The sequence below is a fragment of the Hyperolius riggenbachi genome, chromosome 3 (assembly GCF_040937935.1).
Source record: "Hyperolius riggenbachi isolate aHypRig1 chromosome 3, aHypRig1.pri, whole genome shotgun sequence".
Lineage (NCBI taxonomy): Eukaryota > Metazoa > Chordata > Amphibia > Anura > Hyperoliidae > Hyperolius > Hyperolius riggenbachi.
This window is the reverse complement of record NC_090648.1, coordinates 291,350,633-291,372,003: the sequence shown is the minus strand read 5'-3', so window position 1 is coordinate 291,372,003 and position 21,371 is coordinate 291,350,633. Positions and strand designations below refer to the sequence as shown.

Below are 21,371 nucleotides of genomic sequence, written 5' to 3'. Positions count from 1 at the left end.
TATTTCCGTGGTCAGCGCACAGGATGCGCGCTGATACTGCGGAAATCCTCCACAAGCGTGTAATTTGACAGAACCCAGCTATGGTGCTATGCACCTGTAGAGGGAAATTCCCACCAGCAGATGGAGCTGTGGAGTGCAGAGGAACACAGCCTCTGCACTGCCACAAATGCCAGATGGGAATTGTACGAGTTGAAGCAATGCAGGGCAAGATAGCCCTTAACCACTTCCCGACCGCCGTATTGACAATTGGCGGCCGGGAAGTGGACCCCGCAAGGACCGCCGTATTGACAAATGGCGGCGGTCCTTGTAGGGGCATGGGCGGAGCGATCGCGTCATCCGTGACGCGATCCTCCGCCTCCGCCTGGCTCCGCTCACCCGCCGCAACATCCCGCCGGCAATACGGAAGCGCCAGCGGGATGTTAACCCGACGATCGCCGCTTACAAAGTGTATAATACACTTTGTAATGTTTACAAAGTGTATTATACAGGCTTCCTCCTGCCCTGGTGGTCCCAGTGTCTGAGGGACCACCAGGGCAGGCTACAGCCACCCTAGTCTGCACCCAAGCACACTGATTCCCCCCCCCCGCCCCCTGATCACCCACAGCACCCCTCAGACCCCCCCCCTGCCCACCCCCCAGACCCCTGTTTGCACCCAGTCACCCCCCTAATCACCCATCAATCACTCCCTGTCACTACCTAAAAACGCTTTTTTTTTTATCCTCCCCCCCCCTGCCCCCTGCTCCCTCCTGATCACCCCCCCCTCAGATTCTCCCCAGACCCCCCCCCAGACACCCCCCCTGTGTACTGTATCCCCCTGATCACCTGTCAATCACCTGTCAATCACCCATCAATCACCCATCAATCACCCCCTGTCACTGCCACCCATCAATCAGCCCCTAACCTGCCCCTTGCGGGCAATCTGATCACCCACCCACACCAATAGATTGCCCGCAGATCCGACGTCAGATCACCTCCCAAGTGCAGTGTTTACATCTATTCTCTACCCTAAACACCCACTAATTACCCATCAATCACCCCCTATCACCACCTGTCACTGTTACCCATCAGATTAGACCCTAATCTGCCCCTTGCGGGCACCCAATCACCCGCCCACACGCTCAGATTGCCCTCAGACCCCCCCTTATCAATTCGACCAGCGCATTACTTACATCTCTTCTTCCCTGTAATAACCCACTGATCACCTGTCAATCACCTGTCAATCACCCATTAATCAACCCCTGTCACTTCCACCCATCAATCACCCCCTGTCACTGCCACCCATCAATCAGCCCCTAACCTGCCCCTTGCGGGCAATCTGATCACCCACCCACACCAATAGATCGCCCGCAGATCCGACGTCCGATCACCTCCCAAGTGCAGTGTTTACATCTATTCTCTACCCTAAACACCCACTAATTACCCATCAATCACCCACTATCACCACCTGTCACTGTTCCCCATCAGATCAGACCCTAATCTGCCCCTTGCGGGCACCCAATCACCCGCCTACACACTCAGATTGCCCTTAGACCCCCCCTTATCAATTCCCCAGTGCAATATTTACATCTGTTCTCCCCTGTAATAACCCACTGATTACCTGTCAATCACCTGTCAATCACCTATCAATCACCCATCAATCACCCCCTGTCACTGCCACCCATCAATCACCCCCTGTCACTGCCACCCATCAATCAGCCCCTAACCTGCCTCTTGCGGGCAATCTGATCACCCACCCACACCAATAGATCGCCCGCAGATCCGACGTCCGATCACCTCCCAAGTGCAGTGTTTACATCTGTTTTCTACCCTAAACACCCACTAATTACCCATCAATCACCCCCTGTCACTGCTACCTATCAGATTAGACCCCTATCTGCCCCTAGGGCACTCAATCACCCGCCCACACCCTCAGAACCCAGTCCTGATCACCTCGCCAGTGCATTGCTTGCATCTATTCCCCCCTCTAATCACACCTTGAGACATCCATCAATCACCTCCTGTCACCCCCTAGCACACCTACCCATCAGATCAAGCCCTAATTTGCCCCGTGTGGGCTCCTGATCACTCGGCCAAACCCTCAGATCCCCCTCAGACCCCCTTCCGATCACCTCCCCAGTGCATTGATTGCATCTATTTTCCCCTCTAACCACCCCCTGAGACACCCATCAATCACCTCCTGTCACCCCCCTAGCACTCCTATCCATCAGATCAGGCCCAATACAACCTGTCATCTAAAAGGCCACCCTGCTTATGACCGCTTCCACAAAATTCGCCCCCTCATAGACCACCTGTCATCAAAATTTGCAGATGCTTATACCCCTGAACAGTCATTTTGAGACATTTGGTTTCCAGACTACTCACGGTTTTGGGCCCGTAAAATGCCAGGGCGGTATAGGAACCCCACAAGTGACCCCATTTTAGAAAAAAAGACACCCCAAGGTATTCTGTTAGGTGTATGACGAGTTCATAGAAGATTTTATTTTTTGTCAAAAGTTAGCGGAAATTGATTTTTATTGCTTTTTTTTTCACAAAGTGTCATTTTTCACTAACTTGTGACAAAAAATAAAATCTTCTATGAACTCGCCATACACCTAACGGAATACCTTGGGGTGTCTTCTTTCTAAAATGGGGTCACTTGTGGGGTTCCTATACTGCCCTGGCATTTTAGGGGCCCTAAACCTCGAGGAGTAGTCTAGAAAACAAATGCCTCAAAATGACCTGTGAATAGGACGTTGGGCCCCTTAGCGCACCTAGGCTGCAAAAAAGTGTCACACATGTGGTACCGCCGTACTCAGGAAAAGTAGTATAATGTGTTTTGGGGTGTATTTTTACACATACCCATGCTGGGTGGGAGAAATCTCTCTGTAAATGGACAATTGTGTGTAAAAAAAATCAAACAATTGTCATTTACAGAGATATTTCTCCCACCCAGCATGGGTATGTGTAAAAATACACCCCAAAACACATTATACTACTTCTCCTGAGTACGGCGGTACCACATGTGTGGCACTTTTTTGCACCCTAACTGCGCTAAGGGGCCCAAAGTCCAATGAGTACCTTTAGGATTTCACAGACCGCCCCGCCCACCCCCCAGACCCCTGTTTGCACCCAGTCACCCCCCTAATCACCCATCAATCACTCCCTGTCACTACCTAAAAACGGTATTTTTTTTTATCCCCCCCCCCTGCCCCCTGCTCCCTCCTGATCACCCCCCCCTCAGATTCTCCCCAGACCCCCCCCAGACACCCCCCCCCCCCGTGTACTGTATGCATCTATCCCCCTGATCACCTGTCAATTACCTGTCAATCACCCATCAATCACCCATCAATCACCCCCTGTCACTGCCACCCATCAATCAGCCCCTAACCTGCCCCTTGCGGGCAATCTGATCACCCACCCACACCAATAGATTGCCCGCAGATCCGACGTCAGATCACCTCCCAAGTGCAGTGTTTACATTTATTCTCTACCCTAAACACCCACTAATTACCCATCAATCACCCCCTATCACCACCTGTCACTGTTACCCATCAGATTAGACCCTAATCTGCCCCTTGCGGGCACCCAATCACCCGCCCACACGCTCAGATTGCCCTCAGACCCCCCCTTATCAATTCGCCAGCGCATTACTTACATCTCTTCTTCCCTGTAATAACCCACTGATCACCTGTCAATCACCTGTCAATCACCCATCAATCAACCCCTGTCACTTCCACCCATCAATCACCCCCTGTCACTGCCACCCATCAATCAGCCCCTAACCTGCCCCTTGCGGGCAATCTGATCACCCACCCACACCAATAGATCGCCCGCAGATCCGACGTCCAATCACCTCCCAAGTGCAGTGTTTACATCTATTCTCTACCCTAAACACCCACTAATTACCCATCAATCACCCACTATCACCACCTGTCACTGTTACCCATCAGATCAGACCCTAATCTGCCCCTTGCGGGCACCCAATCACCCGCCTACACGCTCAGATTGCCCTTAGACCCCCCCTTATCAATTCCCCAGTGCAATATTTACATCTGTTCTCCCTTGTAATAACCCACTGATTACCTGTCAATCACCTGTCAATGACCTATCAATCACCCATCAATCACCCCCTGTCACTGCCACCCATCAATCACCCCCTGTCACTGCCTCCCATCAATCAGCCCCTAACCTGCCTCTTGCGGGCAATCTGATCACCCACCCACACCAATAGATCGCCCGCAGATCCGACGTCCGATCACCTCCCAACTGCTGTGTTTACATCTGTTTTCTACCCTAAACACCCACTAATTACCCATCAATCACCCCCTGTCACTGCTACCTATCAGATTAGACCCCTATCTGCCCCTAGGGCACTCAATCACCCGCCCACACCCTCAGAACCCAGTCCTGATCACCTCACCAGTGCATTGCTTGCATCTATTCCCCCCTCTAATCACACCTTGAGACATCCATCAATCACCTCCTGTCACCCCCTAGCACACCTACCCATCAGATCAGGCCCTAATTTGCCCCGTGTGGGCTCCTGATCACTCGGCCAAACCCTCAGGTCCCCCTCAGACCCCCTTCCGATCACCTCCCCAGTGCATTGATTGCATCTATTTTCCCCTCTAACCACCCCCTGAGACACCCATCAATCACCTCCTGTCACCCCCCTAGCACTCCTATCCATCAGATCAGGCCCAATACAACCTGTCATCTAAAAGGCCACCCTGCTTATGACCGCTTCCACAAAATTCGCCCCCTCATAGACCACCTGTCATCAAAATTTGCAGATGCTTATACCCCTGAACAGTCATTTTGAGACATTTGGTTTCCAGACTACTCACGGTTTTGGGCCCGTAAAATGCCAGGGCGGTATAGGAACCCCACAAGTGACCCCATTTTAGAAAAAAAGACACCCCAAGGTATTCTGTTAGGTGTATGACGAGTTCATAGAAGATTTTATTTTTTGTCAAAAGTTAGCGGAAATTGATTTTTATTGTTTTTTTTTCTTTCACAAAGTGTCATTTTTCACTAACTTGTGACAAAAAATAAAATCTTCTATGAACTCGCCATACACCTAACGGAATACCTTGGGGTGTCTTCTTTCTAAAATGGGGTCACTTGTGGGGTTCCTATACTGCCCTGGCATTTTAGGGGCCCTAAACCTCGAGGAGTAGTCTAGAAAACAAATGCCTCAAAATGACCTGTAAATAGGACGTTGGGCCCCTTAGCGCACCTAGGCTGCAAAAAAGTGTCACACATGTGGTACCGCCGTACTCAGGAAAAGTAGTATAATGTGTTTTGGGGTGTATTTTTACACATACCCATGCTGGGTGGGAGAAATCTCTCTGTAAATGGACAATTGTGTGTAAAAAAAATCAAACAATTGTCATTTACAGAGATATTTCTCCCACCCAGCATGGGTATGTGTAAAAATACACCCCAAAACACATTATACTACTTCTCCTGAGTACGGCGGTACCACATGTGTGGCACTTTTTTACACCTAAGTACGCCAAGGGGCCCAAAGTCCAATGAGTACCTTTAGGATTTCACAGGTCATTTTGCGACATTTGGTTTCAAGACTACTCCTCACGGTTTAGGGCCCCTAAAATGCCAAGGCAGTATAGGAACCCCACAAATGACCCCACTCTAGAAAGAAGACACCCAAAGGTATTCCGTTAGGAGTATGGTGAGTTCATAGAAGATTTTATTTTTTGTCACAAGTTAGCGGAAAATGACTTTTTGTGAAAAAAAAAACAATTAAAATCAATTTCCGCTAACTTGTGACAAAAAAATAAAAACTTCTACGAACTCACCATACTCCTAACGGAATACCTTGGGATGTCTTCTTTCTAAAATGGGGTCATTAGTGGGGTTCCTATACTGCCCTGGCATTTTAGGGGCCCTAAACCGTGAGTAGTAGTCTTGAAACAAAAATGACCTGTGAAATCCTAAAGGTACTCATTGGACTTTGGGCCCTTTAGGGCAGTTAGGGTGCAAAAAAGTGCCACATATGTGGTATCGCCGTACTCGGGAGAAGTAGTATAATGTGTTTTGGGGTGTATTTTTACACATACCCATGCTGGGTGGGAGAAATACCTCTGTAAATGACAATCTTTTGATTTTTTTACACACAATTGTCCATTTACAGAGTTATTTCTCCCACCCAGCATGGGTATGTGTAAAAATACACCCCAAAACACATTGTACTACTTCTCCCGAGTATGGCGATACCACATGTGTGGCACTTTTTTGCACCCTAACTGCGCTAAGGGGCCCAAAGTCCAATGAGTACATTTAGGATTTTACAGGTCATTTTGAGAAATTTTGTTTCAAGACTACTCCTCACGGTTTAGGGCCCCTAAAATGCCAGGACAGTATAGGAACCCCACAAATGACTCAATTTTAGAAAGAAGACACCCCAAGGTATTATGTTAGTAGTACGGTGAGTTCATAGAAGATTTTATTTTTTGTCACAAGTTAGCGGAAATTGATTTTTATTCGGTTTTTTCACAAAGTGTCATTTTCCGCTAACTTGTGACAAAAAATAAAATCTTCTATGAACTCACCATACTCCTAACGGAATACCTTGGGGTGTCTTCTTTCTAAAATGGGGTCATTTGTGGGGTTCCAATACTGTCCTGGTATTTTAGGGGCCCTAAACCGTGAGGAGTAGTCTTGAAACGAAATTTCTCAAAATGACCTGTGAAATCCCAAAGGTACTCATTAGACTTTGGGCCCCTTAGCGCATTTAGGGTGCAAAAAAGTGCCACACATGTGGTATCGCCGTACTCAGGAGAAGTAGTATAATGTGTTTTGGGGTGTATTTTTACACATACCCATGCTGAGTGGGAGAAATCTCTCTGTAAATGGACAATTGTGTGTAAAAAAAATGAAAAAATTGTCATTTACAGAGATATTTCTCCCACCCAGCATCGGTATGTGTAAAAATACACCACAAAACACATTATACTACTTCTACTGAGTACGGCAATACCACATGTGTGGCACTTTTTTGCAGCCTAACTGCGCTAAGTGGCCCAAAGTCCAATGAGCCCCTTTAGGCTTTACAGGGGTGCTTACAAATTAGCACCCCCAAAATGCGAGGACAGTAAACACACCCCACAAATGACCCCATTTTGGAAAGTAGACACTTCAAGGTATTCAGAGAGGGGCATGTTGAGTCCGTGGCAGATTTCATTTTTTTTTGTCGCAAGTTAGAAGAAATGGAAACTTTTTTTTTTTTTTTGTCACAAAGTGTCATTTTCTGCTTACTTGTGACAAAAAATAATATCTTCTATGAACTCACTATGCCTCTCAGTGAATACTTTGGGATGTCTTCTTTCCAAAATGGGGTCATTTGGGGGATATTTATACTATCCTTCAATTCTAGCCCCTCATGAAACATGACAGGGGGTCAGAAAAGTCATAGATGCTTGAAAATGGGAAAATTCACTTTTTGCACCATAGTTTGTAAACGCTATAACTTTTACCCAAACCAATAAATATACACTGAATGGGTTTTTTTTTTATCAAAAACATGTTTGTCCACATTTTTTGCGCTGCATGTATACAGAAATTTTACTTTATTTGAAAAATGTCAACACAGAAAGTTAAAAAAATCATTTTTTTGACAAAATTCATGTCTTTTTTGATGAATATAATAAAAAGTAAAAATCGCAGCAGCAATCAAATAGCACCAAAAGAAAGCTTTATTAGTGACAAGAAAAGGAGCCAAAATTTATTAAGGTGGTAGGTTGTATGAGCGAGCAATAAACCGTGAAAGCTGCAGTGGTCTGAATGGAAAAAAAGTGCCTGGTCCTTAAGGGGGTTAAAGCCCACGGTCCTCAAGTGGTTAAAGAGCGCTTTGAGTCCGACAGGAGAAAAGCGCTATACAAATGTTCAGATTATTATTATTATTAAAGAGAGAGAGAGCACAGAGACAGAATGTATGTGTGTCCACCAATCTAGACGCCACCCAGCGACGGTGAACACACAACAACGGAAACGAAGTGGGAACGCAATCGCAAGAGTGGCGATTGCCAATAGTGACACAAGACTGAATTAGACAGAGCACAAGTGTAGCAAGAAAGACATAGACATAACAACGAGCAGAACATCAAGGAAAATAACAAACGCTAGCTAAACGCGAGCACCGCACTCATTTGCAACAGCGAACGCGTTTAAGACATGATCACCGCGCGTTAGGCGCCCAGTGATAAGCGTGCCACCCTAACTAACCAATGTAACACAAACACGAAATAGAGAACGCGAACGCTTGCTAAACGGTTACCTCACTGAGCCTACAGCAAGCGTTCGTACCAGACAAGACAGACAGATGGAGCAGCCAGCAGCAACCGCAACTCTGGCCTACACTCCCAGACAGAGCACAGAAGGACCCACCGCCACTGCTGCTAGAGCGGATGCGGTCCAGACGGACAAGCAGATTGGGCTACCAGTAGCAACCGCTGCTCTGGCTAGCACCCCTAAGACAGGGTACAGGCAGAACGATTTCCTGTCGACAGCCGCTGGTGACAAGACAATCGCAACAGATAAACAGAACAAGGCAAAACAGATAATACAACCTGACTGCGCTAGAAGGGATGCCTAGTGCAGTCCCAAGGAATCTTAGCAAACAATAGCAAAGGCTGATACTCCAGGAGAGTTAACAAAACACTCCTGATTCTAAATATATAACACAATTAACCCTTTCCGAAGAGGACTAGGACATAAAACTTAACTTTTAATAGTCTGCTTTAAAATAAGGACCTAATTTGTCATAGAAATAGAAAGTGATACATGGGTGGGGGAATAAGTATCAGTGGTTCAAAAAACCATCCACCCCTTTTCCCATTCCTAACTTATTAACTCTACACAAAACTCGACATGTTTCATTTCCTAATTTGGAAATTTCGTCAGGAGTGAAAGTGCTCAGTGCTAGAGTGCTATAGTGCTAAAAAGGAAGCAGCTAAGCAATTTGCATGACAAGTGTATGCAAATTCCTCACCAGCAGAGCAACTCTGAAACTTGCAAAGTGAAGACAGGTCTCTTTTCCAGAGACCTGTAGCATTCAGACCTAAAGAATGGTCAAACAGCTGTCTGCCTGTGCAGATAGCAGAGCAGATCATTACAGTAGCATAGCGAGCGCTACAAACCCGCAGGGGCTCAGGGCAGGACGAGTGCCACTTTTTAATTAGCAGGCATAAGTTCATAGCCCTCGCTATGCTACTCTGATAAGGCATGTTGACTTTGATAAGGTGTGCTATCTTTGATACGGTGTGATATCTTTGACAAAGTGTGATATCTTTGATAAGGTGTGCTATTTGTCATATCACGGTTTAGTGAATCAAGCCCATAGTGTGAACGAGCACTAAAGTAGTAAAAGAAAGGAAGACCCCTTCAATGGGGAAAGTGCGTACATGCAATGAAGAGAGGAGGAGAGTACTGGGTCACCATGTCACCAAAGCCTTGGTGCACATCGCAGGCGACTTCTGCTTCTTGGAAAAGCTGAACCTCCAGAAAAGATACAAGTCTTAAAATGTTGGCGTAATGGAAGGGAAGTTGGTTTGCACAGCCATCTTTAGTGAGAATACATCAAGATGAAATATTTCTGGGAAATAGAATTTTATATCTATAGGCTATCTTCGGCAAATGGTATTGTTAATAATTCAGTTCTGGTTGCATTTGGTTACAGTGAAAGTCACATGAAGATACAGTTACAAATGTATTTAATACACTGTATTATATTAATGCTTAGTGCAGCTAGAGGTTTCTTTTGAAGATACCTCGTACGTTAACATAGCAAAGTTTGCTGCAATTGGCCAAGTGAAAATTCAGACATTTTGGATAAGTAGAGAATTTTGGCTGGACATAATATATACGTAGCCAGAGAATGAATCAAGCACAACAACATTAATAAAAAAACATAAAATGTGTGACCACACAGACAATTAAGCTCCACCCACAACACCCCTAAAAGTACACTTCTGACTCACGCCCCATGAAAATTTGTTCATGAAAATGTCATTGTCCATGACAATTTTGAAATGAGGTTGGCAACCTTGATGGTAAACTGGCTTGTCCTTAGACAAAGTATATAGAAGCATTTATACTTACCTGGGGCTTCCTCCAGCCCCAAAAACTCGGTGGGCTCCCTTGCCGTCCTCCTGGGTGGCTCCATTCATCCGCAATTGTCCCCTTTAAGAAGTCTTATGTCACATCAGTCGGTTTGCCATGTGTATGTGTGGCCCAGCCGCGCATGCCCCTTTATCGTGCTCCAGTCACTGGGAGTGGTCTGTGCTGCGCAGGTGCAGAATGCTCCTTGTTATGGGAGCATGATGGGGGGGCACACGTGTGGCCGCACACGTGCCGTGCAGCCCAACTGATGTGCCTGAAGCATTCCTAATGGGAAGCATTGCTGAGAAACTGAGCCGCCCAGGAGGATGGTGAGGGAGCCCATGGAGTTAAAGAGGCTGGGAGAAGCCCCAGGTAAGTATAAATTCTTCTATATACTTTTTCAGGTTTCGTTTCAACAACTACTTGTTATAATCTTATGATTCCTGTGCAAAAATATAACAAGACCTATTTGTAACTTAAAATGCTATTATGCTGAACACAGAATACTACACATATTGGGCTAGTGGCTCTATGTTAGGAAAATTGCCAATATTCTAGGCACATTTGTAAATAAATCTTTCTCTCTCAAAGACCATGGGTCAAAAGGTTAATTAATTCTGAGGTGCTTATTTCCACAACACTGTCCATTCCTTCATTAGTACCAGAGTGTCCACGAGAAGATGGTTATGCAGTCAAACCCCTTTCCTCTTTGTGAATAACTAAAATATAGATTTAGCTGGTGTATCTGTCTCACAAAGGTGGTGAGGTAAATATATAGGGAAAATACATGGATAATATCAACAGAAAATAATGTGCAGAACAAATGTGGTTGCTTGAGACAGAGAAAGGGTCATGCAGTGGAAAGAGAGCCTGGCAGGAAGTGTGCATTGTTTAACCCCCCTGGCGGTCTATTAAAAACCGCCAGGGGCCAGCAGAGCAGTTTTTTTTTTAAAATCATGTAGCGAGCCCAGGGCTCGCTACATGATAGCCGCTGTGCAGCGGCATCCCCCCGCCCTCTTCGATCGCCTCCGGCTTTCCCCGTCGCCATGGCGACGGGCGGCATGACGTCATCGACGTCGTGACGTCATTGGGAGTCCCAATCAACCCCTCAGCGCTGCCTGGCACTAATTGGCCAGGCAGCGCACGGGGTCTGGGGAGGGGGCCCGGCACGGCGAGTGGCAGCGGCTAATTGGCACAGAGCGGTGGCGATCAGAGTGCACACACAGCTAGCAAAGTGCTAGCTGCGTGTTGCAAAAAAAAAGTGTGCAAATCGGCCCAGCAGGGCCTGAGAAATCCTCCTGCGCGGCATAGCCCGTGCTCAGCACGGGCTTATCGCCAGGGAGGTTAAAAGGAATTTCAATATGGCAGCCTCCTTATATTTCTCTCCTCAGGTACCCTGAGATAAAGGTTGTTATACACTGGTCAATATGGCCAGCAGATAGAAAGAGGATCTATCTGCTTGATTGCCACACTGCACACAAATTTTCAATTGATTTCAGCATGAAATCTTGGGAAATCTGCGTGCCTGCCAGTCCCCCCACGGTTCTCACTGTCTGCCACGCCTGCTGTCCCGGTCTAGAGGCCCCTAGTGTCTATCCCCTGCATTGCTTTCCACAGTAAATATAATATATCAACTGATTTTGGGCACTACTGTGGCTTGAATATTATATTTATTATAGATATTAGGGGGACTACTTTTTCTCTACTTTTGTTTGCGAATAGATTAATCCTGGATCGATGATCCTAGTCCCTAGAGATGATTATTCCTTATATGGTATGACTGTTAGTGGATTGGATTAGACAGTCAAGTTTTGGGCTCTACTTTTGAAGTAATATATAATTTGCTTTACACAGGTGCCTGGGACAGAAAGTGAAAAAGATGCTGGGGACCAGCAGGGACCGGGCAGTGCGGTGAACAGGGGAGAGTACCTTCTTGCCAGTCACCGATTTAAACACTACCAGTGACACGCTCCAGATCTCTCCGAATGACCAAAATGTTCTGCCTGGACCGATCAACCCAATCAAGGGGATTCACCTGGAAATCGCATGATAGGTCAATTGAGCAGGCCAAATGCCGCAACGATTTTCCACCAATTCGATCAGAGCAATTGAGTGTATGACCTGTTTAAGTCTAGAGGCTCATATACACTTTCCACACAAATACATCATTTTAAGAAAACTTCACTTTATAAAGAAACCAAGTATTTTTGGCTAATTAGTGTAACCAAAATCTCATTATCGACTTAAAACTCGTGAAAAAAATATTCATATTTTAGGTCAAATTTATGCAAAAATGTTGGAACGATAAATGTTTACAAATGTAAGTGTACCAGAGACAATATAAAATACGTTTTATACATACCTGTGGCTTCCTCCAGCCCCATGCGCACGGATCCATGCGCACGGGGCTGGAGGAAGACCCAGGTATGTATAAAACTTTTATTTAATATTGTCATTGGTTTCCTTTAAAGTAATGCTGTGTTTTGATAAATTACCCCAATATCTTTCTGCTAAACAACCATGTTTTTTCCATAATCTGTAAATGGATTGTCAATTAAGGCAAAATAATTAGTTTGGCCTGTATATTAGTCATTTTTCCAAGCCCCTCAACTTATAATTTTTTAGTAATAAAGCACCCAAAAATTCATGAGCGGCAAAGAAGTCAAATATCTGTCTGTAGTTAGTGCTCCAGTGCCCTCTCCTGGAAGATTATTGAAATTACAAATCTAGCATTACATAAATTATAAATAATACTGCTCTAAAGAAATATACATTTAACAACCGCATATTGAACACATATTATTATTATTATTTTTTTTTTATTTATATAGCATCAACATCTTCCTTAGCACTGTACATAGTATAAAACAAATATTGGGGAACATATATACATGAGACGTTTAAGACACTGTACAGTCATGACATCCAGTAATACAAGTACAAATACATACATAGTTAATGTATGGATTGAGATATCACTAAAATTGATACACGTTCATATGGTAAATTACAGCTAAATAAGTAACATTGGGAGGAGGTCCCTGCCCTTGCGAGCTATATACAGGTATACACCTATATAAACAAAATATTCAACATTCAAAACAGTACATAGATATGAATATGTACGCTTGTTCTAATGAAAAGTAAATCCTATATAATAAAACCCCTATGTCCCGGCGTGTGCCTCCTGTCTCTGTGTAGCATTGTCCGTGCTTTTTGCTACTGCGCATGTGCGCAGCACGGACCTAGAGACAGGAGGCTGGGGACGGGGCCAGGGAGACGAGCGGGCCCAGAAACACAGACCTAGAGACCATTTTTAAACGGGCTTAGGTTTACTAGTATTACATATTTGAATATTACATTTACTTACATAATATGGCAATATAAAGAAAGTATTGTATGTCTTTGAAACATTGAAAAGCTGATTTATTTTAGGACTACAGATACCACTCTGAGCTGCAGCAATTTACAAAGAACATGAATTGAATGAAGAGATATAACAAAGATTTCTACTTCTGGGATGAAATCAAGTTTTAGCTCGTTTTCTGTGTATGCCCCTGGGTGATCCCTGTATAGGAGTCATTTAGTGAGCTGTAAATAAATACCTCCAACCTGCTCCAGCAGCATGTTTTTTTCATTTTCCCAAAACAATCTCGTGCCTACATGCCACCCCACACCCCAAGAGTGACGGCTTGCTTCAGTTACAAGAACTGTAGCCATGATTATAAGTGGGGGCGCAAGGAAATAGGAAGATGCATACCCTGACCTTTAATGGTTACACAGGTGGCAGAATGGGGCATGCAAGGCTGCTAGTGACTGTAAAAAAAAGTTATACAACATTTAATAATATTACTAAATAATAATAATTTTTAAAAAATCAAACACATCTTTTGCACTTGATAATTTTCACCGTTTTGCAAAAGTGCACAATTTTAGATCTAGCCACTTCAGCTCTGTGAAGCTGGCCCCCCTACAATCAGCAAAAAAAAAAACCCATCATGTTTGGTTAGTGAAATGTTTGTGCCCATTTGTGCTGCAAAAAATAAGATTTATGCTGCTTTCATTTTGAAGATAATAGCACTTCTTATTTCCAAAACAATACCATCACCCAGCCCCCATACAACCACATACAGGCATGAAACTAGTAAGGGTGGGTAGTACTGAGCATGTGCTCATTTGTGCTGCAAAAACATCTTTATACCTTTTATAGTTATTGAGATATTCACATTTTTATTAAAGTCAAAAGTTCACTCAGCCACCTCCACACCCCCCCCTTTACAAGTGAGCTGAGTGAGCCTGAATGAACTTTTCACCTTTATAAAAATGTGAATATCTCAAAAACTATAAAAGATATAAATATGATTTTTGCAGCCTAAATGAGCACATGTACAGCACTACCCACCCCAAACATTTTAATGTCTGTAGGTTGTTGTACAGGGGCTGGGTGATGGTATTGTTTTGGAAATACAAAGTGCTGTTATCTTCTAAATGGAAGCAGCACAAATCTTAATCTTTGCAGCACAAATGGGCACAAATGTAACACTAACCAAGCATGATGGAATTATTATTTGTGCTGATTGTTGGGGGGCAGCTTCACGGAGCCCTCTACTTCCTATTTTATTGTTTGAATGTTCCTCCCAATCTCCATTGTTTACTTTTTTTTATAAAGATGGGCCTGAATGATTAGGTGGGAGAATGAGAATAAAAATGTAATCCATTGATTCAAAGCTATAAGCATACTCGTGTATGTTCATGTGCACACACAAACCATTCTTTTATTTCTCTTATTTCTTTAACACAACATGATATATCGGTGTCCAGTGAAGGTAACAGGCCATGCTATCCTAATGCAATTACTGTTGTGTGCTTTTAAATAACATTAATGAAAAAAACTGATTACATAGCAGTTGTTCATGCTATGAAAACAATGTGCAGAGTGTGTATTACATTATGCCCACTTAGTAACGTGGGTGTTATGCATGCACATAGTGTGAACTTAGCTTAAATTCACTGCAAAACAACAGTTGAAGTAACATCAAATTTCTCTGAGTCTGAGAAGAGGTGTACATGAGAATAAGGAGTTAAGGGCCTTTTTTCTGACGTGGTTAAATTACCCCTGAACTGCTATATAATAAACCTACTTTACATGCTGTTTGTAATGATCAGTGATGTATCTGATAAACAGAACGAGCTCTATCAGCACAATAGTCAGTACTTTATTTAGAGTGATCACACGTGATTTGGTGCACAGTAGTATTCCGGAATACGTGCAAGTGATAGCCCTTAGTGACAGGGGCTATCACTAACTGAGAGAGTGGTCGTACAGGCAATGTCGTTAACAGATCGGTCAGTATAGGTTCAAAGTCGAGAGGCAAAATCAGTGTAAGTATTCAGGTAATAGTCGGCAACAGATCAGATTGGCAGAAGTACAGAATCGTGAGACAAGATCAAGGTAAGTATTCTGGCAGAAGTCAGCAACAGATCAGATTGGCAGAGGTACAGAATCATAGAGCAGAGAGTAGTCAGAAGAACAGGAAAAAGGTTATACACAAATATATTCAATAACAGTATAATATTTTTCCTGAGCTAAGTGTGAATCCCCGGGGTCCTGCCGGATCAAGCACACACGGATCTGACTAAGGTCTGAGAGCTTTCACTGTGAAGTTTCAGAAACAACAGACGAAGAGCAAATGACCAGCACATCCTTAACCACTTGAGGACCCACCCTTTACCCCCCCTTAAGGACCAGCGCTGTGTTGAGTGATCTGTGCTGGGTGGGCTCTGCAGCCCCCAGCACAGATCATGTAGCAGGCAGAGAGATCAGATCACCCCCCTTTTTTCCCCACTAGGGGGATGATGTGCTGGGGGGGTCCGATCTCTCCTGCATGCATGTGGCTGGCGGGGGGGGCACCTCAAAGCCGCCCTCCGCGGCGAAATTCCCCCCTCCCTCTCCTACCTGCTCCCCCCCGGAGATCAGGGCTGCACAGGACACTATCCGTCCTGTGCAGCCTGTGACAGGACGTCCCCTGTCACATGGCGGCGATCCCCGGCCGCTGATTGGCCGGGGATCGCCGATCTGCCTTACGGCGCTGCTGTGCAGCAGCGCCGTACAATGTAAACAAAGCAGATTATTTCCGCTTGTGTTTACATTTAGCCTGCGAGCCGCCATCGGCGGCCCGCAGGCTATTCACGGAGCCCCCCGCCGTGAATTGACAGGAAGCAGCCGCTCGCGCGAGCGGCTGCTTCCTGATTAATCAGCCTGCAGCTGGCGACGCAATACTGCGTCGCGGTATGAGTGCGCGGTCGGCAAGTGGTTAAATACAAATGGCAGTTCAAACAGCGCTGCCCAGAAAGCCTAGCCAATCAGAAGGCTAGAAAGACCAACTGTTGTCAGCTGACCTTCAGGTCAGCTGACACGTCTCCGCAGCCCATAAAGACGCTGGCGCTCTGCACGCGCGCGAGCCAGCCCACCTCTATGTGCCTCAGACAGCCCGGACCTCCCAGAGACCGCGGGGAGGCCCAGAGATGCCGCAGCAGCGACCGCCGTGACGTCAGACGCGGAGGCGGCGGACGCGCCGCCATCCGCCTGACAGGTATTTTCATCATCCCTAACACTGTTGTATGTGTGGTGCTGTGACATACCTGACAGCACCATCCTCCCTCTCCAGTGATCCCTGTGCCCCTGGCTCTGCTCAGCCAAAATATTCGACTTAAGCAGAATGTTGATGATGTGTGGGGAGGAAGTGTCAGTACTTCCACCTCTCTGCCCGTGCTCAGGATAACCCCCTCCACTCGCTGCTGGGGAGCTGCCCTGTGTGTGGGCTTGTGGTAACTGAGCTTGGAATGACAGTGTACTGTGTTTCAATTGTAGAGTGCTGAAAAATTATTTTAAAAAGATGAAAAAGTAATTGGAACTGGCTCATTTTGCTTAAGAGTTTTGTTCAAACAATATTTATAATAAAATAATAAAGTCCAATAATAAACAAATATGTCCAGGTCATTTTAGAACGTCTTTGCAGAGGAAGCAATTTCTGTACTGGTACTAGCAACAAATGTTTCAAGATTTAAAGAAAATATAAAATATTAATTTTATATTTAACTAAGGGCAAAGATTACAAAAACATGTTGATAGAGAAATAGTTAACCTTGCCATTAGTAGCTTACATTTTAAAGGGTGGGATACCATTAGGTACAGTTGCTAAGGCACATATTAATGACTACAGCTGATGGGAGTTTGTTATTAAATCTATAGTTCATTTGAGGAAGAAGGTGGATAGGCAGCTTTTGGGAAGATGATTTTTAGACACTTCTTACAAGTTAGTGTAAAGGCCCATACACACGTCCTGGACAGTGTCAGGACTGACTTTGTCTTCGGGCAGGCCTGACCGTGCTTTGCAGACCACGTGGTCAGATGGTCCCTTGACCCAACGCTGTGTGCCAGAGATGACACTACTTGCCTTTCAACATCAAGGTACAGTTTGAGTATCACCTTTTTTGAGAAATAATTGCGGCCTGGTATCTTCCAATGCGTTGTGTGGCTTTGCTTTTGTGTGCTGCTTTTCCTCATGTGGTCATCCCATTGCAGTTTGTGCTTTGTCATCATGTGCCTTCATAAGGACGTTGTCCCTACGCGGGTCATGGTCTTTCCACAGCTCAACTTTGGTGACAGAGAGTACAGATGGCATTGCTCTCTGAGGCAGACACACAAAAAAATTTCCACACCGATGAGCCCTGGGGTGATGGCACTTTGGTGGTGGCGGCCGACTGAGTGTTAAGTGGGGTGCCAGAATCAGAGCAGGAGGAGGAAGATATGTCACGCTTCCATGAGGAAGCTGAGGAAGATGAGGTGTTCTGTGTTAAATAGTCAACTACGTCCCGACAATCTTGGGGGTTGATGGCATGCGCCTTCTGAACACTGTACTTTGGTCCAGGGCCGCACAAAATCACGACAGCACGACCTCGAACAGACCTGCCGGGTGGCCTGCCTCTGCCTGTTTTGCCCATATTGGGGGGGGATGAAATGAAAGGTATTCACTGACTTGACTAATGCAATGTGCAGTCACACAGGTGCAGTGAACAGGTATGCAGTGACTGGTATCAATACAATGTGCAGCTGCCACACACACAGGTACCATGAACAGGTGCAGCGACTGACTGGTATATAACAATGCGTGCGCTCACGTAGGTAGGTAGGTGCACTGAACAGGTGGGTATGCAGTGATTGGTATTACAAATGTGCAGCTGTCACACACACACAGGTACCATGAACAGGTGCAGTGACTGGTGGTATATAACAATGCGTGCGCTCACGTAGGTAGGTAGGTACACTGAACAAGTGGGTATGCAGTGATTGGTATTACAAATGTGCAGCTGTCACACACAGGTAGTCACTGAATGTGCTGGGCCTGGCAGTGGCACAGTCGGAATTACTAAGGGGCCAAGGTCCAGCAGCTGCGACTGACTGATAGGGCTGTATATGCAACACAAGTGTCTGTGACACACACACACACACACACACACACACACACACACACACACACACACACAAAATAGATCACAAGAACAACATTAGCTCTCAAAAGAGCTGTTGAGGATGAGGAGTGCTTTTTATTTTTAGCAATAAGTATCAGCAAGAAGGAGCAACCTAACAAGCCTAACACAAGAGCCTAACTAAGCTTTCTCTATGTCAGCAGGTTCTCTCCCTTCTCTAATTACTGCAGCCACACAAGTGAGTGAAAAGGCTCACGCTGTCTGCGTTTTATAAGGGGGGGGGGGCTCCAGGAGGGAGTGTAGCCTGATTGGCTACCCTGTGTCTGCTGACTGTGATGTAAAGGGTCAAAGTTGACCCTAATGATGTAGTATAGGGGGCGGGTCGAACTCGCATATAGTTCGCGATTCACCACAAACGCAAACCACCGAAGTTCGCGCAAATAAGTTCGCTTGCGAACCATTTAGGCCATCTCTAATGCCCAGTTCATTCTTCTGAGAACTGACTGGGGCTTCAGTTGCAGGAATTTTGGAGCTGCCAGTGGGTGAACAGAGGGAACCCAAAGGATGCTAAGGGACAGGGGGGCTGGAAGAATTAGATCCATTTCTTGGGCTTCCCATGCCATTTTGTTGTTTTTGTTCTTTGGAAGCCTGAAAAACTCACCAGTGCAGATCTTGAAACACAATATTAAGACACAGGATAGCTAATTAATACCCACTTAATACAAACTCATTTAGTTTTTCACATACCCCAAGACCCTTATTCAATTAACTTTTTGTAATGATCTGCTAGTGTATGAGGGCACTAGCAGACAGATAAGAAAATCCCAGCAAGGAAAGTGTCTTACAAACAGTGACAGTAGAAGGCGATACTGTCACTGATACAGTTATTAACCTGTTGCCGCCCGCGTCACGCCAATGGGCGTGGCCGCGGCGGCAGCCCCAGGACCGCCTAACGCCAAAGTCCTAGGGCTGTGTTTTGCAGATCGCGTGCAGGATGCGCGCGCATCTCCCGCTTGGTGGGCGGAGTGGAGCTCCGCCTTCAGTCTCCGAGCAGCGGTTGCCGCTCGGGAGACTGATAGACGGCGTAATTGCCGTCTTTTTACAAGTACAGCACCGCGATCAGCAACAGAGGTGATCGGCTGTCATAGGCTGAAGCCTATGACAGCTGATCAAGGGGATTGGCTAGCGGGGGGAGGGAGGGAGGGGTGTTTACAATTGATAAAAAAAAACATTTTTGAAAAAAACAAAAAAAAAACAAAAACAAACAATGAAACAAACAAACATTGGGGGGTGGGGCGATCAGACCCCACCAACAGAGAGCTCAGTTGGTGGGGAGAAAAGAGGGGAAGAATCACTTGTGTGCAGTGTTGTGCCACCCTGCAGCTTGGCCTTAAAGCTGCAGTGGCCAATTTACTCAAAAATTGCCTAGTCTTTAGGGGGGTTTAACACTGCAGTCCTCAAGAGGTTAAGAATGGTCAACAGGCAGGGTCGGTAACAGATCTGACATATAAGGTACAAAATCGGCAGGCAATACAATGTGAGGATTCAGGCAGAGGTCGGCAACAGATCAGATTGGCAGAGGTACAGAATCAGCAGGCAAGAGCAAAGTGAGTATGCAGGCAGAGGTCGGAAACAGATCAGATTGGCAGAGGTACAGAATCGTAAGGCAGAGAGTAGTCAGAGAAACAGGCAAAAGGTCAAACACAGTATAACAATCAACAGTAATATATATTTATTCCTGAGCTAGTGTGAAATCCCCGGGGTCCTGCCGGTTCAAAGCACACACGGATCTCACTGAGGTCTGAAGCCTTCACTGCGAAGTGTTAGCTAGAGCAGACAGTGAGCAAGTGTCAGCACAGCTCTTAAATAGCTCGGGTAAGCAGGCAATCACGCCCCTAAGCCGCTTGGCCAATCAGGGACTGGAGGTGGAGCCATGCATGTCAGCTGACAGGTGATCAGCTGACACGCTTCCTTAGAGTATAAGAGGGGCGTCGATGACAGCGCATGTGTCCACCCTCATTTGCAGTCTGAGAATCATGCGGCCGGATCTCCGCATGAACGCTGCTGACACCATCCCTGACAATGCTGACAGCTGCACCTGAAGTCCCTGATGCGTTGCCAGCGGAGGAAACCGCGAGTGAGCTGGTAAGCGCATATTTACTGACATTAGCCCCCCCCCCCCCCCCCCCCCGAGGCGTGGACTCCAAACACGCCAGAACTGGTCTATCTGGGTGAGTTTTATGAAATTCAGAGACCAACTCATCTGCATGCAGTCAATGAGCCAAGATCTTTCCTCTGGGCCGTAGCCCTTCCAATGTACTAAATACTGAAGTGGAATCTAAAATTTTCTCCACTTCAAATTCAGGTTCACCATCAATAATTACGGGAGGGGGGAGAGTGGAATCAATATCAGCATTGGTGGCAGATTTCAAGAGAGATACATGAAAAAAGACTTTCTCCCTTTCATGGAGGCTGGCAGGGACACTTTATAGGTTACCTCATTAATCTTTTCAGAAATAACGTAGTATTTAGGAGCAAGTTTAGCTGAGGGTTGGCGCAAACCAATATTTTTTGTGGAAACCCATACACGATCCCCAGGAGAGAACTGCTGATGAGGAGAGTGATGACGATCTGCCTGTCGCTTCTGGGATGCGACAGCTTCCTTCAAGTTTCGATTGACCGAGGCACAAATCTCTCGCATCCTGACCTGCAGTACTGGGAAGGAAGAGGAAGCAGAGGGCACAAACGAGAATTTGGGTGACCTCCCAAAAACCACTTGA

At 45.8% G+C, this 21,371-nt stretch overlaps 1 long non-coding RNA gene across 1 annotated transcript in view; it reads left to right on the top strand.

The window, feature by feature from the left end:
* LOC137561430 (uncharacterized) overlaps positions 1-12,398 on the top strand; it is an 80,161-nt gene extending 67,763 nt beyond the window's left edge. Inside the window, exon 3 of the long non-coding RNA XR_011030009.1 lies at positions 11,956-12,398. This is a non-coding gene — a long non-coding RNA (uncharacterized lncRNA). The remainder of the gene's footprint in view (positions 1-11,955) is intronic.
* The last annotated feature ends 8,973 nt before the right edge of the window (positions 12,399-21,371 follow it).